General features: G+C 50.8%; 1 protein-coding gene across 3 annotated transcripts in view; it reads right to left on the bottom strand.

The window, feature by feature from the left end:
• Positions 1–15,698, bottom strand: part of MGAT3 (beta-1,4-mannosyl-glycoprotein 4-beta-N-acetylglucosaminyltransferase) — a 56,165-nt gene extending 40,467 nt beyond the window's left edge. The window contains exons 1-3 of one of the 3 annotated variants that reach the window (XR_008300533.1): positions 14,947–15,545; positions 14,445–14,631; positions 1,782–2,410 (exon numbers count right to left, since the gene is read on the bottom strand). The gene's annotated coding sequence lies outside the window, so the exon portion shown is untranslated. The other 2 variants (XM_027070685.2, XM_053226820.1) reach the window with 2 other exon arrangements.
• Between the last annotated feature and the right edge of the window lie 453 nt (positions 15,699–16,151).

The raw sequence follows: 16,151 nt of genomic DNA, 5'->3' as shown, positions 1-16,151 counted from the left end.
GTCGAGAGTCGCTGGCTGAGAGTCACTTCTGCCCCCAGGTTCTTTAGCGACGCCTCCTGTGACAGGGTTTCCAGACCTTTCCGGGCCAGCCACTGTCCCTTTTGCCCCCGCCCTCCCCCAGACGGGGTCTGACTGGCACAGACACACAGAGGGCCTCTCACGTCCCCTGACCGGCCTGTCCTCTGGTTTACACAACCTGCTTTTGTGGTAGGGTTTCTGGCCACTTCTGTGCCCTTTCTGCGAGGTGGAAGACTCGGGTGTAGGTGCCCACAAAATTCGGGTTTAAAGAGACCTCAGCCACATTGTGGTGTAGGACTGCGGATTAGAACATGGAGGAAGAAGGCAGGGCTCGAGTTCGGCTACGGTTGCAGCTTTAGGCCATTTTCGTCTCTCTGTGCCTCAGTTTCGTCTTTTGTAACATGGGAATAAGGACCATATCTACTGAGGAGGGCTGTTGTCGAGAATAGGTTAGTTTAGGCATGTCCAGTGCTTAGGCCACAGCGAGGGCCACCACTGCTACTGCTCGTAGGTGGTCCGTGCTCAGAATCTTCCCTCAGTGAATTCTTTCCTTCTGGAATCTTCTAGTTGGGAAGGCCATTGAGTTTCAGCCTGCTCCATTGCACCAGTGAGGAAACAGGGATCGGAGAGAGGCTGGGGCCTGCCCAGGGCCAAAAGAATCTAGCTGCTAGGATAAGACCCCATCACCATGGCCTTCGATCCATGGCAGTGCACGGGGCCCAAGGTCCTGAGGCCCAGACCACGTGCCTAGGCTCTGCACTGATGCTCATCAGAGGGTCTGGGCCCTGCCCCCAGCCAGGATCAGACTGCAGAGGCTGGGGCCCCCACAACCTAAAGAGGCCCTGCCAGGGCTGGAGCTTATGCAGAAGAGACATCCTACTTCTGGTACCTTCTCTGGAGAGCAGAGCACCCCCCCTCAGCCCGGGACCAGGAACTTCAATGAATCCAGACTTTCTGGGGCCTACTGGCCCTACGCCTTCTGGCAGGGAAGCTGGTGGCCTGGGCGAGCTATGGAGAAAGCTGGGGAAGGAGTCAGGAGCCAGAGTTCTAGAAGAGTCCACACCCCTTGACTCATTAAGAGTCACTGGCACAATGAGGGGCTCGGCCCTGGGAATTCCTCAAAGGAGACTGGCACCTCCCAGGTCACAAAGCCAGTATCTAGAACTTGTCCCCCACAAGGCATGTCACCTGGGGAGAGGAGGAAGTAACTGAGGCTGGGGAAGGTGGAGGATAGGGGAGGCCATGCAGCAGGTCAAGGTGAGGTCTCGCTGAGCAGGGAGCCTCCTGCCCAAGGGTCTAACCATCCTATCTATGGCCGTAAGCCTGCAGGTGCAGACGTGTGCCCCATCCTGGCCCCCTCATCCCTTCTGCTCCAGGGTGGCCTGTCCTGGCAGAGTAGGGTTGGGGAAGGTCAGAGCCCAGGGACTGAGTCCAAGGCTCAGTGTCCATGGGAGGGAACACCGCAGGCCAGGCTGTCTGGGTGCCCGCCAGGATTCCCGGCATGCCCCTCGGGAGCCACTGGACCACCTCTGCCAGCTCTTTACCGGGCCCTCCAGGCGCCCACCCGGGCTGCCAGCATTCACCTAGGGCTTGTGGTCACACCAGAGTCAAGAACCCTTGTGCACTGCCGGTGGGAAGGCAAAATATCGTAGCCAGCGTGGAAAACAGTAAGGCAGCTCCTCAAAACTTTAAACATGGAATTTCCACATGGTTCAGCAATCCCACTTCTGGGTACAATACACCCCCAAATTGAAAGCTGGGTCTTTTTTTTTTTTAAGGTTTATTCATTTATTTTGAGAGACAGCGCACATGAGCCCGGGAAGGGCAGAGAGAGAGGGAGAGAGAGAGAGAATCCCAAGCAGGCTCCTTGCGGCCAGCGCTGAGCCCGATGTGGGGCTTTGATCCCACGAACTGTGACATCATGACCTGAGCCGAAACCAAGAGTCCGTCACTTAACCGAAGGGGCCACCCAGGTGCCCCTGAAAGCAGGGTTTTGGAACAAATATTTATGCCCCGTGTTCATAGCGTCAGTATCCACAATACCCAAAAGGCAGAAGCAGCCCAAGGGTCCACTGATGGATGAACTGTCCGTACATACTTGGGAATACCATTCAGCCTTAAAAAGAAAGGAAATACTGACGTGTGCTCCTACATGGGTGAACCTTGAAGACGTTATACAGAGTGAAATAAGCCAGTCACGAAAGGACCAAATGCTGTATGATTCATCCCACTTACATGAGGTCTCTGGCAGAGTCAAGTTCATAGAGACACAAAGAGTGGTGATTGCCGGGAGATGGGAGATGATTGTTGAACGGGCGTGGTTCCAGTTGGGGAAGACGAAGGGTCCTGGAGAGGGATGGCGGTGAAAGTCGCACCGTACGCGGTCAAGTTTCTGGTAGGCATATTTTACCATAATGATTAAAAAAAAAAAAGGAATTAGGAGGTGGGGAGCAGGCGCTGGGGGGTTGGATAGAGCATGGGCTCTGGAGTGATGATGAACTGTGTGACCTCAGGCAAGTTACTTGACCTTTCTGTGCCTTCATGTCCTTAGCGGTAAAAGTGAAATGAACAACAGACACATGCACACACGCGTGCACGCGCGCGCGCACACACACACACACCCTGGCCCTTGTTGTTGGCAGGATTATAGGAGCTCCTAGCTGCAGAGTGCTTAGAACGCGCCTGCACAGAGTGGTCATGGTTGCCCTTCTCTTTTCTCCTTTTTTTCAGATGAGGAAACTGAGGCACAGAGAGGTAAGTAAACCTTTCCAAGATCACACAGCTGAAGAGTGGCAGGACAAGGGTTGAACTCCAGATCCTGGGCTGGGTGGCCACTGGGAAGTTCCTGAGGTCTTTGGAGGGCGGAGGGTGGGGAAGGATTTGCACGGTCTCCTCCCCACCAACGTGTTTTCAGAACTTGTGAGGCTGGGGTGGGAGGACCAGGGCAGGGCAGGGCAGGTGGAGGGCAAGGGCCACAGCATTTGTTCCCTGCAAAGCAGAGGCAGGGTCCTTAGAGGGTTGTCACCAACAGGATGAGCAGGCCAGGCCTCATTCCTCACCAGGGCTCAGCCTCCTTACCCCTTGGGGGCTGGGAGCAGGGCAGCTGGGCCCAGGGAGGGAAAGACCCAGAAGTCTGAGGAGAGAGCCCTTCCTGTCCCACTGCGGAACGTCCTGGGCCCTCCCTCCTCCGCATTCCCATGGATCACTACCAACACTCTCCCGCTCTTGTGACACAGGAGTCTGTCGGCAGGTAGTGGCCCGCTCTCAGGGCAGGATCCTTGGGCGGAAAAATGGCTGCCCGAACGACCACCAACAACTCCTCCCGTCGCTGTGGCTCGGCCACACAGTCCACGATCTCGCCTCCCCAGGGTCTGGGTGGCCTGTGCGTGACTCTGATCACTAGGATACTTGGAAGTGACTGAGAGGTTTCAGGCCTAGGCCTTAAGAGGCTTTACAGCATCCATTTTCTCCAACTTTGAAGCCAGAGGCCGTGTAAGGAAATAGGGTGACCCCGTTAGAGAAAGGCTTGCATGGAGGGAGGGGTCCTAGAAACCATGAAGGGAGGAAAGAGGCCCAGCCCGTCCCTGGTCGCTGAGCCACCCCCACTGCAGCCCCAGACATGTGAGGGAGGCTGGTCGGGCGCCCCATATGACGACGCACGCAGTAGGGATGAGGGGTCCCTGCCGAGCCCCGCCCAGACTGCAGAATCATGAGCAAACCCATACTGCTGGTTGCTCAGGGCCACGATGCCTGGGATGTGTTTGTTACACGCATCAGATAACTGATACACTTCAAGTCATGAAGTCTTGTTTCTCAAGTCTCAGGATCACAGCAACATGACAGACTGTTGCATCCACCCGACTCCTGAAACAATGCTGCGGGCACCTGTGAGAGTCACAACAAAGTTTATTGCCATGAGAGGCAAGGCCAACCAATTAGGACCGACACTCTTGACCAGAGAGCTGTCTCGAATAGCCGAGTTTTCAGAGCTGACCAAATCGTCTTATCATCACCTGGGAACAGAACAAAGAAATAGTTCCCAGATGGGGGTGGACACAGTTCTGACTTGCCCTTGCCCCAATCCAATCAAACACTAATCCAGTTGATTTTCCTTGAACTTTTGTTCCCTTGATTGATAGGACAAGGCTGGTATCTCTTGATCTACAGTATTAAAACAAAGCTGTTATTTCTCAAGCCTATAGGTTAGCCCTACACTACAATTTAACCCTTACAAGACCAAGTTCAAGTCTCACTTCCACTGCCGATCTGGGCAAGTCACATCACCTCTCTGGGGCTTGGTTACCCCCCAAACAGCGATACCGACAGGCACCACCTGGCTTGGGGTGAGGGCGCAGAGCGAGTACATGTGGTGAAGGGAGCACCGACCGGCGCGGAGGTTGTGCTTGAGAAGCGAGAGCCGGGTATGGAGGCCCGGCCTCTCTGGCTCCCTGGGCCAGCAGCCCTGCCCCACAGAATGATGGCCTCTTCCTGACTGGAACCGTGGCTGGTCCGACTGCTTTCCACGCCACCTGCTGAGGTGGATGGAGCGGGGGGGGGGGGGGGGAAACAGCAAAGTGGGTCATTTTTCTCCCCCATCTCAGGGAAGTCATCAGACTCCAAGAGTTTGGGTTTTTTGAGTTGAAAAGCGCTCCAGGACTGAATCAAGCAGACCCCTCCCCAACTGGCCCAAATTTCTAGGGAATGGAGACACCGAACTTCACGAGCACTGTGTCTACACATGAACGATATCATTGCTGAACCTCCAGCTGTCTAGTGAGGCAGATGCTTATGGCCCCAACTGACAGAATAGAAGGTTGAGGCCCAGAGACAAAGTGACTTCCCCACGATCACGGAGCTTGTGACTTACCCTGGACCTGGTGGCTGCACATATGTCCTCCTCCCCACCCCCCTCCACCTCGGTCCTTTCCTGCTCTGGGACAGCCACTGATGAGCGAGTGGCCACCAGCCAAGGCTAAGAGGTCAACTGCAGGGGTCACACAGGCCATCCACTGTCATACCTCTGCCAGTGCCACCAGACCCCCGCTGCCCACCTGTCCCCCACTGGGCTCCCTGGGCCAGGTGTGGACGGGCTCAGGAAGTCCATAGAACCCAGGGTGAGTGGGAGCCCACCAGCCCAGAGCAGAGTGGCATCCAGCCCCCAGCTCTCCCCTTCTCACGGGGCACCTTCCCCTTCCCCCACTGGCCCATTTTTGGCTCTCCTGTTGGAGAAACTGCCAGAAAGTGGGGGGGGGGGGGCGGTGTGCAGCTACTCCCAAGGGACTGTGGGGCCAAATTTCTACACAGGAAGGGCTTGTGCAGGGTGGGGTGATCTTAAGGAAGGGATGTTTTGTTTGGTTTTGAAGTAAGCTCTATGCCCAGCATGGGGCTCGAACCCATGACCCCGTGATCAAGAGCCGCATGCTCTCCTGACTAAGCCAGCCAGGCGCCCCAGGAAGAAATGCATCTTAAGCTGCCCTCATAGCAAGCAAGTCTCTTGGGGCTGATGGAGACGGGGGTTACCCAGACCCCCTGAAGACCACCCTGGTGCCATTAAGACTGCTATCCACAGATGCCTGTCCACAGTGGGGGGTCCCCATCAACCTGGCCTCGGCTTTGCCCTCCCTCTCCCCCACCCCTCCCTCCTTCCTGTTGGCCTGGACACACGCATTGCTCACTGCTTGACGTCTCCTGGAAGCCTTGTCCCCAAATGCTGGCCTTGCCTTTATCTTGTTGGTCATCTCCGCACAGGAAGGAGCCTGGGTGGGTGCCAGGGCTGCCTAAGTAGATTATGTCACTCACCCCAGGGCGGTGGGTGGTTCAAAGCAACTGGGTCCTCGGGCTAGCCCCCGGGGGGCCCGGTCCCCTAGCTATCTTTGCAACCAGACCCCAAAGAGGAAGCAGAGGCCCAGAGACGGGAGTGATGGGTTCACGCCACACAGTGAGGGGGATGGAGCTGAGCCCAGAATCCTGTCCAGCTGCACCCCGCCCCCCAAAGCTGCTTCCGGACCACATTCTCAGCAACTCACAGCAAATGGCTCCTCTGGAGCTTAACGAGGCATGTGAGGTGACCCCCACCACCCACCCCCTGTTTCCAGTGGCCACGGCTCCTCGGCCTCCAAGACTATCACCAACTGGAAAATACTCGTGCCCAGTAGTGGACGGTTTACCCACCGTGATCTGCTCTTCCTACCCCCTTCGGAGGGACCACCTCTACTGTAGTGTGGAAACTGAGGCGCAGAGAGGTTTGGAACACCCAGAGCTGGCAAATATGGAGCCAGCCCTGAACTTCAGGTCTTCTGCTTTCCCGCCGTTTCCTCTGGCACCCAACTCAGAGCAGGTTGTGTCTCGTCTGTCCCCTCCGCCTCCAGCCGGAAGGTCACACTGATGAGGAGTGTGGGGAAAGCTGAGGGCAAAGTAGAGCTAACGCCAGCGACCCCACCCCCACCCCACCCCCCGGGTGGGACATGTGTGGTATTCCTCAGACACTCCCGGCTACCCAAGAACAAAGGAAAGGGGTTAAAGTGCTTGCCATGGTGATGTGGGAAACTGAGGCAAATGAAAAATGAAATTATGTCAACTGCCCCAGGACCTATGCTGGCAATCCTACTCCAAGCCTATGCCCCCCGATAAGCCTCTGAAGGCTCTCACGACTGAGGTGTTATTAAACAGTTAACAGCCAACCCCCCAAGGTCCTGGAAACCTTGCTCCCCAAATACCTTAGAGACACTCTATCCCTGACCCCCTCCCAACCCAAGGGTGTGTAATGAGTTCCCATCGCGACCCCAGGGCAGCTCTTCCAGCCCACGGGTCCTGTCCTCGTGCTTTAATAAAATGACCTTTGTGCACCAAAGGCGTCTTCAAGAATTCTTTCTTGGCCGGCGGCTCCAGACCACCCCACCATCACCCCAAACCTTCATCATATGCCGCCCAGTTTGTCGGACTAGAGTCTTTTCATCTGGACTCTGAGCTTCGGTGCACATTTGGTGAGTATACCTTCTTTTCTTCCTTTCCTCTCATTTCAGGGGCCTTTTGAGGAGGGTGGTCCTATTGGGTCACTTTCATGTCGATTGCTCAGGCTGCAATCCTCTAGCCCGTGGCAACTCTTCTGGGAGGAGAAATCCTGCCTTTTGGCTGCAAATTAGTACCCTGGCCGGGATGGTAATAAGACCCAGAAACCTGATGCCCTCTCTTTATTCCTGTCCGTCTTCAAAGTTGTCTTTCTCGGGCACGGGACAGCCACCTAAGCCACCAGGACACCTGCCAATCTTAAGACTCCCATGTGAGGTTTCCTCCTCACTGATATAACGTGATCTCCTCATCTCTGGTCTAGCCGCTTCTGGCAGGGAGACCTCCACTGAGAGCTGGTGGAAATCAGTATCTGATTGAATTAAGACCCAACCAGGGACTATTTCCTAGGGAAGTTGTCTATAAAGCGTCATCATGGAGGCAGCTGAGCTCCTAGAAGGAGGTCACTCTCTGCTGGTTTCAAGGACTTGGCAATGGGCTGGAGGCAGTAAGGGAATTTAATTTTTCATTTGCCTGAGTTTCCCACAACACCATGGCAAGCACTTAAACCCTTTTCCTTTGTTCTTGGGTAGCCGGGAGAGTCCGAGGAATATCACACATATCCCAATATCCATATGTGTTGGAATGTCACTTAGATTGTGATGGATTTCTGTCTTTACCGCTTTCTGTCAATGTCCTCTGCTCACTACTACTTAAAATTGGGTAATTCCCCTTGTAAAACTTTTCTAGTGTTTTCCATGGGTTAAAAATGACAGGGTGTTCAAGCAACTAAGGCATGGCCTCTGCGGCATGCTCTTCAAAGACTAGGTAATCAGGGCATGACCATCAGGGAATGTTCTTCAAGGCACAGCCTTTCAGGGCACGGCTTTCAAGGTATTTTGGTCCATACGCCAGGCACCCATCTGTAGTCCAGAATGCAATGGGGAAGTGGGGGGACACTAACATCCCTCATTCAGGAGCCCTTACTCGGCTGGTTGGTGGTCATAGCAATTTCTTTTGAGGGACACCTGGGTTGCTTTGACACCAGGAACCTCTGACATATCCTGCTCATAGGACACCACCCACGTCGGAGGGGATTCTTAGGGGTAATGGACTTTCTCTCTCTCTCTCCTTTTCTCTCTAGGAGCATGGGAGCTTCTCTTCAGTCCCCGAGAGATGCCTTTTTAACCCACTGGAAACAATCTGGCTTGCAATATGTAGAAAGGATTGATTTCCTGTAACCCTGAGTGGCCTTAGTAAACAGAAAATGTATGGAGGTACCCTAGGGCCAGGCCTTCACGGCTACCTGGCTCCAATGGCCTCTTGCAGATCGTGTTTGGTCAGTAACCAGGCCAGTAAACTCCCTCCTGATATATTGGATGGTAATTGTCTAAATAGGCCTCCTCTTAATAGAACCCAGGTCGCTGGAGGAAACACAGACCATCCCAGACAAAGGGGACGCTGACTCTCTCTCTCTGTTCCTCTGCCTAATAGATGTGAGGGCTTCTCCCTCATTCAGTTCCCGGGTTACCAGCTATAATTGGAGCCAACTGTGGCTAGTCCACCTTGGGATGGGGACTTTAAGGAATATTCCCAAGCAGCTGCTGAAGCTCCATTTGTTTTGGGGAAATTCCTGGTCTTTTCTGGCCTGATGTGGACTCCATATTTCCACTTTGGTGGAATAAACATGGCGTCTGCTCCTCTGTCAGAGCTTAGGTTTTGAATCGGGTTTTCCTTCTCTGCTTCTGCTGGCACCTTGCCTTTCCTTCCCTCCTGTCCCCCTCCAGTTTCTGCACCAACTTGGGTGTGGTCTACATAACTGGTTCCTATCTATACCATCCTCAATGCCTCAGGCACCATTGGCTCCCCCTCCCACCCTCGAGGTCAAGGAGCAAAGAGCACCCCCTTGGACCACCCACTTCAGATACCCCCACTGGTGTCCCAGGTGAAAACTGACAATGGGGATAAATTGATTGACTTTTAAGTGGACGCAGGGGAAACATATTCAGTGTTTAAACTAATTTCAGTTTGGGGCGCCTGGGTGGCTCAGTCGGTTAAGCATCCGACTTCGGCTCAGGTCATGATCTCGCGGTCCGTGAGTTCGAGCCCCGCGTCGGGCTCTGTGCTGACAGCTCAGAGCCTGGAGCCTGTTTCGGATTCTGTGTCTCCCTCTCTCTCTGCCCCTCCCCTATTCACGCTCTGTCTCTCTCTGTCTCAAAAATAAATAAACATTAAAAAAAAAAATTTAAACTAATTTCAGTTTGTTGGACCTGGTCTTTAAAGTTATCAGCATTAAATATGAAACTTTCATTCTACCAAGGTTGACTAAAGGTCAGATAAGCTCATGTTATCTCTGTTGCAATTTGTTAGCAAAAAGATGACTTAAAATGATAGTTAATTTTGTCTGTCTCAAAGTTGTCATGGGTGATTGTTAAGATAGCTTCCAAAGTCTTTGGTAACCTGAAACTTTAAAGTTTTGGTTGCATGACAAATCAGATTAAATTCATTGGACATCTAGGTCTTTTCCAGATAGGATGGAGTGCTAAAGCTTTGATTACCGAACGTAGGTTTGTGCTTATTGCAGAGAAACTAAGGCTATTTGGGTCTATCGGAAAACATGCTTTGTGCTTAATTGGCTCATGAATTTACCATCTAAAAAATTCTGGTGTAAACACCTCTCAATTGGTTACTGAGTCCTCAATTGGAGACTAAGTTTTCCTAAGAGTTAAAATTCTGCGAAGTGTACTTAAGACTGATGGAAATAAGGAAAGCAACCCTGTATGTAGGAAAGTGGGAGATATGTAAGAAAGATATAAGGAATGGAAATACATTTTTTGTTGAGGGTAAAAGAAAGTAATTCTGTCCTAAACGAGACTGGTTGTTGGAGAGAAATGGCTTTGGGACAAAGTTTGAAGGCAAAGGAAAGTTGTAGAAGGTTCGTGAAGGGAAATCTTCGGAAAGGAATTGTGCTCAGGATAGACTAAGGTTGAGATGAATGGAATTTTAAAAGTACACTGGTATAAGGTTGAAATTCTGCTTTTCTCTCTGTTCAGAAGACAAAGTTTTCTTGGACTGTTGACCTGCTCTTGATAAGAAAATGTAAATAAAGGCTTTTTTTTCTCTTTGGTCGGCCGGAGATAACCAAAGCTTTAGGTTTCTTCTTTATCGGGTCTTTGATTACTTAGTTAAAACTTCTCAATGTTAAAGGAGCTAGGTTTTGCTAACAACGATATGATGCTATCCATTCGCCTTCAGGATCTTTCATTGGCACTTTGGTTGAATAAACAAAGTTTTAAGATTTGTAATGATCTGTAAGCCTATTTTGGACGTGCTTTATGGGTTTCTAAAGTTTTAACAAACTTCCCAGGATTTAAACGGTAAATTAAGTCTTTTGACCAATTAGGCCCTTTTATTTGGGATGCTAAGTTACTTGGAAACCACTGTCATGCAACGGTAAACCTTAGGTTGTATTGCACAAGTAAATGTTGTAACTGCCCAAATATATATGCAATTCCTAAAGTTTTAATGTTTCGGTATAAGGTCATCACTTCATATTCTGATTACTTGAAGTGTTATGTGTCACAGAAATAACTGAATTTCTTTGTCAATTGCATCATAATGAACTCTCATCAGATCTTTAACAATGTCCGTTTCTGAGATCTGGTCATTTATAATTGTTCTTATTCTCTCACAAAACGTGTTTCTCCTTCAAGGAGATTTATAAAAAGAACTTTTGGGACAAATACAGGTATTTTTTGACATCTTTCAATAAATTTTTTTTTAACGTTTATTTATTTTTGAGACAGAGAGAGACAGAGCATGAACGGGGGAGGGTCAGAGAGAGGGAGACACAGAATCTGAAACAGGCTCCAGGCTCTGAGCTGTCAGCACAGAGCCCGACACAGGGCTCTAACCCACGGACCGCGAGATCGTGACCTGAGCCGAAGTCGGCCGCCTAACCGACTGAGCCACCCAGGCGCCCCAGACATCTTTAAGATTAATACCAAAATGGGTAAGAATTTCAAGAACTAAAAAGCTGCATTCACACTGAACAAGAATTCGGAACATGGGACTCAATGAACTGAGGAAGATTATAGTCTTGTGACTCTTGTTAGAAATATGGCTGGTTCTCTGTTTCCTCTTCCAGAAGGAGACTTTCTCTTACGATATCTGTGATATACAGAAATGTCATCAAGTACTCAGTTGCAAACTGAAGCATTTATCTTTTCTCTCTTCCCAAACCCTCTGAAATGCAAAAGCTCTCCAGTGAATATCCTTTCCTTCGCGGCAATTACAATTGTTTGCCTAAGTTCAATAAGAATCTGTTCATCTTGTCACAGGTCACCGTTGGAAATACTGGTTATTTTACCAAGGCTTTGACTGGAATGTCCTATTTGAGATTAACATGCATAGACTCAGATATGGCCAGACAGCTTTAAGGAACTAAGGTTGGCTTTATGAAACACGGAGCCATAAAGTCCCTTGGAAATGTTGGCCGGATACCTTGCTTACAGAGTTCCCAGCACCCTCCCCAGGTGAGCAAAGAAGGTCACTTCCTGGCAGGTGCAGGGACCTCAGGGTATCTTGGAGACCTCGTGAAGAGGAATTCGTCCAATTCCACGGGTACTGCAGGCCTTGTCTGATGGCAAGTGCTTGGCTTGGCTTCTGGCCTGGAGAGGCTACAAAAGTTCAGTCTGGAGATTCCTTATAAAGGGTTCCAGCAAAGCAAACTTTAAAAGATCCTCATGAGCAATCGTTATTCTTGCTGAATTTATGTAAATACTTAGGCCAGGTTTGTTAAGACTGGACTTGTTCTACAAATGCATGGGTGTCGACTTGGCTATCTCTGGAAAGGGGGGTTTTTAGAGAGAAAAACTACATTTCAACAACGCACCGTTATGGATGTTAAATTCTAGTTCTGATCATCTTGAAATGTTTGTTGTTTGCCTAAACTAGACAGCTTGAGGTAAACTTCAGAAAAATTGTCACAATATGTCACGTATAGACCATCTAATGTGCTTTTTGTTCTGTGGGGATAATAATATGACCCCATGGGCATATGATTATTTAAACAACCGGAAAATGGGATGGATTCCCCCAATACTTGTATCCAAAGACTTTTCTCACTGTAGACCTTTCGATAGATGAAGACTATCGTCTTTATTACTCACTTGAGGCCTGGTTAATTCATAAATCTCTAACCATGCAAACCATACCCTCCCTAAACCTGATCTGACAGTTACTAGAAACCCACCCCATATAAACCCAGGAGATCTGGTTTATTCAAAAGATGGAAAGTCTAAGACAACAGGGGACTTAACTCCAAAATAAAAGGGCCCCTACTGGGCCGAATTAGGCAGTAAAGTGAGAGGGCCATTCTTCGTGGGCTCTTGTATCTAAAATAAAACCTGCAGCCCCCTTCCAGGAAATCAATTAGCAACCTTACGTGCCTTCTTTTTCCCGGGAATCTGTGCAAGACCTCAAACTTCCCTTAGGATGGTTGTACCTTTCTTTTTCATTCTCCTTTCCCAATTTCTACTGATAATTCCTTCTTACAATGGGCCGTCCCACAGGGTCACAGCAGACCTTTGAGTTACAGGCCAGAAAGACCAATCTGATTCCTGCTGCCTGTTCCCACTCTCATCCGAGGATGCTTCAAGCCTGACATCTAAAAATCTCACTGGCAGCCCTCGGAGACACGGGGTTTGTAGTTTGCTGTAACCATTAACCCGTATGTTTCTTATTTCTGTAAAAGTACCTCTTATTCATTACCTGATTGCTTACTGAACAAAACAGAGTCTATAGGATGGTTAAACACCACTTGTCATATAGTTAAGGCCTTAAACGACTCTCAAAATAGCATTATGTTATCAAATACTAGAAGTAACTCGAATGCGGGAAACAGTTCTACAAAATAGAATGGCATTATATATTTTAGCTGCTGCACGAGGTGGAACTTATATTCTCCTAAAAACAAAATGCTGGGGCGCCGGGGTGGCTCAGTCAGTTAAGTATCCGACTCTCGGTTTCGGCTCAGGTCATGACCATGACCTCAGGGTTTCGTGAATTCCAGTACTACATCCAGCTCTGTGCTGACGGTGCGGAACCCGCTTGGGATTTTCTCTCTCTCTCTCTCTGCCCCTCCCCTACTCATGCTGTCCCTGTCCCTCTCAAAATGAATAAACAAACTTAAAAAATTTAAAAACAAAACAAACACCCCCCCCCCAACGCTGTATATACATTCCAGATTACCGCAAAAATATTTCTGGATTTCTAATTGACATAAATACTCAAATTGGCGCATTAAACAATCCCTCTTTCTCCTTGAATGATTGGTTAAACATCTAGATTGGAAGACTTTTGTCAGCTACCGAAGGACTTTCCTTTGGGCTAATCTTTCTAGTTATTCTAATTATGTTTTGCTGTTTTCTCCCGTGTCTCTCTGCCTGGTCCCAAGACCCCATCACTGCAATGACTTCAAGCCAACAGATGATCCTTTCTACTCAAGGAGGTGCATACACGTTGCCCACGTTGGATTCAGCTGCCTCTATGTTTTTGTCACTCCTCGGTATGTTCCCCGACTGACCAATATTGACTTACAGGTAGGGACGTCTCTGAGGCCCTCCACCTTCAGCCACCTTAAAGATTTAAGGGTCAAAACTGTTCAGGGGGGATATGATGAGGGAGCATGGGGCAAGCTGAGGGCAAAGTGCAGCTAACAGCAACCCCCCGCCTCCCAGGTGGGATGTGTGTGATATTCCTCGGACACTCAAGAGCAAAGGAAAGGGGTTAAAGTGCTTGCCATGGTGATGTGGGAAACTGAGGCAAATAATATGAAATTCCCTTACTGCCTCCAGCCCATTGCCAAGTCCTTGAAACCGGCAGAGTGACCACCCTCTAGGGGCTCAGCTCCCTCCCTGATGACACTTTGCTAGGGGGCAAAAGAGAACCTTGACTTAACATTGTCCCAACCTCCGGGATCCTGTAAATATACTTCCTTTAAGTCAACTGCCCCAGGACCTATGCTGGCAATCCTACTCCAAGCCTATGCCCCCCGATAAGCCTCTGAAGGCTCTCACGACTGAGGTGTTATTAAACAGTTAACAGCTAACCCCTCAAGGTCCTGGAAACCTTGCTCCCCAAATACCTTAGAGACACTCTATCCCTGACCCCCTCCCAACCCGAGGATGTGTAATGAGTTCCCATCACGACCCCAGGGCAGCTCTTCCAGCCCACGGGTCCTGTCCTCGTGCTTTAATAAAATGACCTTTGTGCACCAAAGGCGTCTTCAAGAATTCTTTCTTGGCCGGTGGCTCCGGACCACCCCACCATCACCCCAAAACTTCGTCAACATGGCAGACCCCAAAGGGGTCTGTCACCTGGTCTCCTGGCCAGAGCAGGGCACAGGCCAGGCCTCTTACCTTTGTGTTTGTAAGCAACTATGAGATTCTGGGTCTCCCGCTCTGGAACCAGCATAAGGGCTGCTTCTAAATGGGGCCAGGATGACATTGACTTCTCCCGCCCTGGGCTGCCCCGTTCCAGCCGCCCAGGGGGATTCTGGGCCTCGCCGATCTCTGCAGTGTTCTCTCCCATCACTTTGAGCCCGTCCTACAGGAAGAGAAGCGGCAGCTCAGAACTGGACCATGTCCTGCCTGAGATCTCACAGCCACACCTTGTCGTGTGATGGCCAAGTGGGGACAGAGGCCTGGGCACGTGCCTCAGGAGCACATCCCCAAGCTTTGTGGCCTTGGGCAAGCTGCCGGACCTTGGGCAAGCTGCCCGACCTGGGCGCTCCCTTTTCCTGAGGCCACACTGAACATGGCTTTCCTTTCACTGGGGCTGCGGGGTGGCCAGGGTACGAAGCTCACAGCAGGCCCGACCAGCCAGGCAGCCTTCCCCAGAGGGCCTGGATCCTGGACTTACCTGAGGGCCCAGAGGTGTCATAAGGACCCCTCCTGGCGATTTTTGTTTTCCTCCTGGCCCTTGCCGCTTGCCATCATATGATACACTCACCATTTCCTTGTTTATTGTCTTTCTCCCCACTGGGCAGGGCCAAAGCTTTGTTCCTCATCTGTGGGATCCTAATCAGGCACGCAATGCTATTTACTAAGTGAATGAGTGGCTGTGGGGGAGGGCAGCCTGAGGCCAGTCAGAGGTGTGGTGATGCCAGGAGAGGTGATGGTGGCCCGGCCAGGGGATGTGGGGCTGGAGGAGGAACTGGTACCGTCCCGGGTGGGTGGGTGCCGGGGAGGAGGAGGGTGACGGGGGCGACCGCTCAGTGGGGTGTTTGATGGGGAAGGCTGGCCCCTTGGCAGAGGACCCCCGACAGCTGGGCTCAGGCTGGGTCCCAGGCGTGACATCACCGCTGGGCAGAGCTGGCGCCTTGTCTCATCCCCCTCAACATCCTCTGGGCGACGGTTTGGTGCTTAGCCCTGAGGTATGCCCATCCACACCCTATCTTCCACTCTTCAAACTCCATACCCTCGACCCCCTCCTCCTGGAAGCCTTCCCTGATTCTCCTGCTCCTCACCTCCTCCTGCCCACGAATTCCTCCTTCCTCTATGCCTGCACCACTCACTCAGGAAACTGTTCTGAGACTGGCCCCGGGTGCTGGCGCCATGGGGGTGCACAGATGACCGTGGCTCAAGGGACACAAACCTAGAAAGCAAATCACAGCCTGACTTCAAACCCAGGCAACGCATGAACGCTCTTTTAAAGAAAGTATTTCTCGTGGATCCTGGAGTGGTCCTCCATCATTTTTATTACAGTGTTTCTTTTTGTTTTTTAATGTTTTTATTTATTTTCGAGACCGAGAGAGACAGAGCATGGGTGGGGGAGGGGCAGAGAGAGAGCCCTCATTCGACTTTCTGTCTCTATGAACTTGGCTACTCCCGCTCCAGGTGCTGCATATGAGCGAACCCTACCGTATTTGTCCTTTGGTGATGGGCTTATATCACTTGCTATAATGTCCTCAAGGTTCGTGCACGTTGTAGCAGGAGTCAGAATTTCCTTGCTTTTTTTTTTTTTTTTATCCCCCAAGGAAACTCTACCCCCAACATGGGGCTCAAACCCACGACTCTGACTCCAAGATCAAGAGTCACACGCTCCCCTGACTGAGACAGTCAGGC

The sequence above is a fragment of the Acinonyx jubatus genome, chromosome B4 (assembly GCF_027475565.1).
Source record: "Acinonyx jubatus isolate Ajub_Pintada_27869175 chromosome B4, VMU_Ajub_asm_v1.0, whole genome shotgun sequence".
NCBI lineage: Eukaryota > Metazoa > Chordata > Mammalia > Carnivora > Felidae > Acinonyx > Acinonyx jubatus.
The sequence above is the reverse complement of the archived record's forward strand: the minus strand, read 5'-3'. Positions and strand labels throughout refer to the sequence as shown.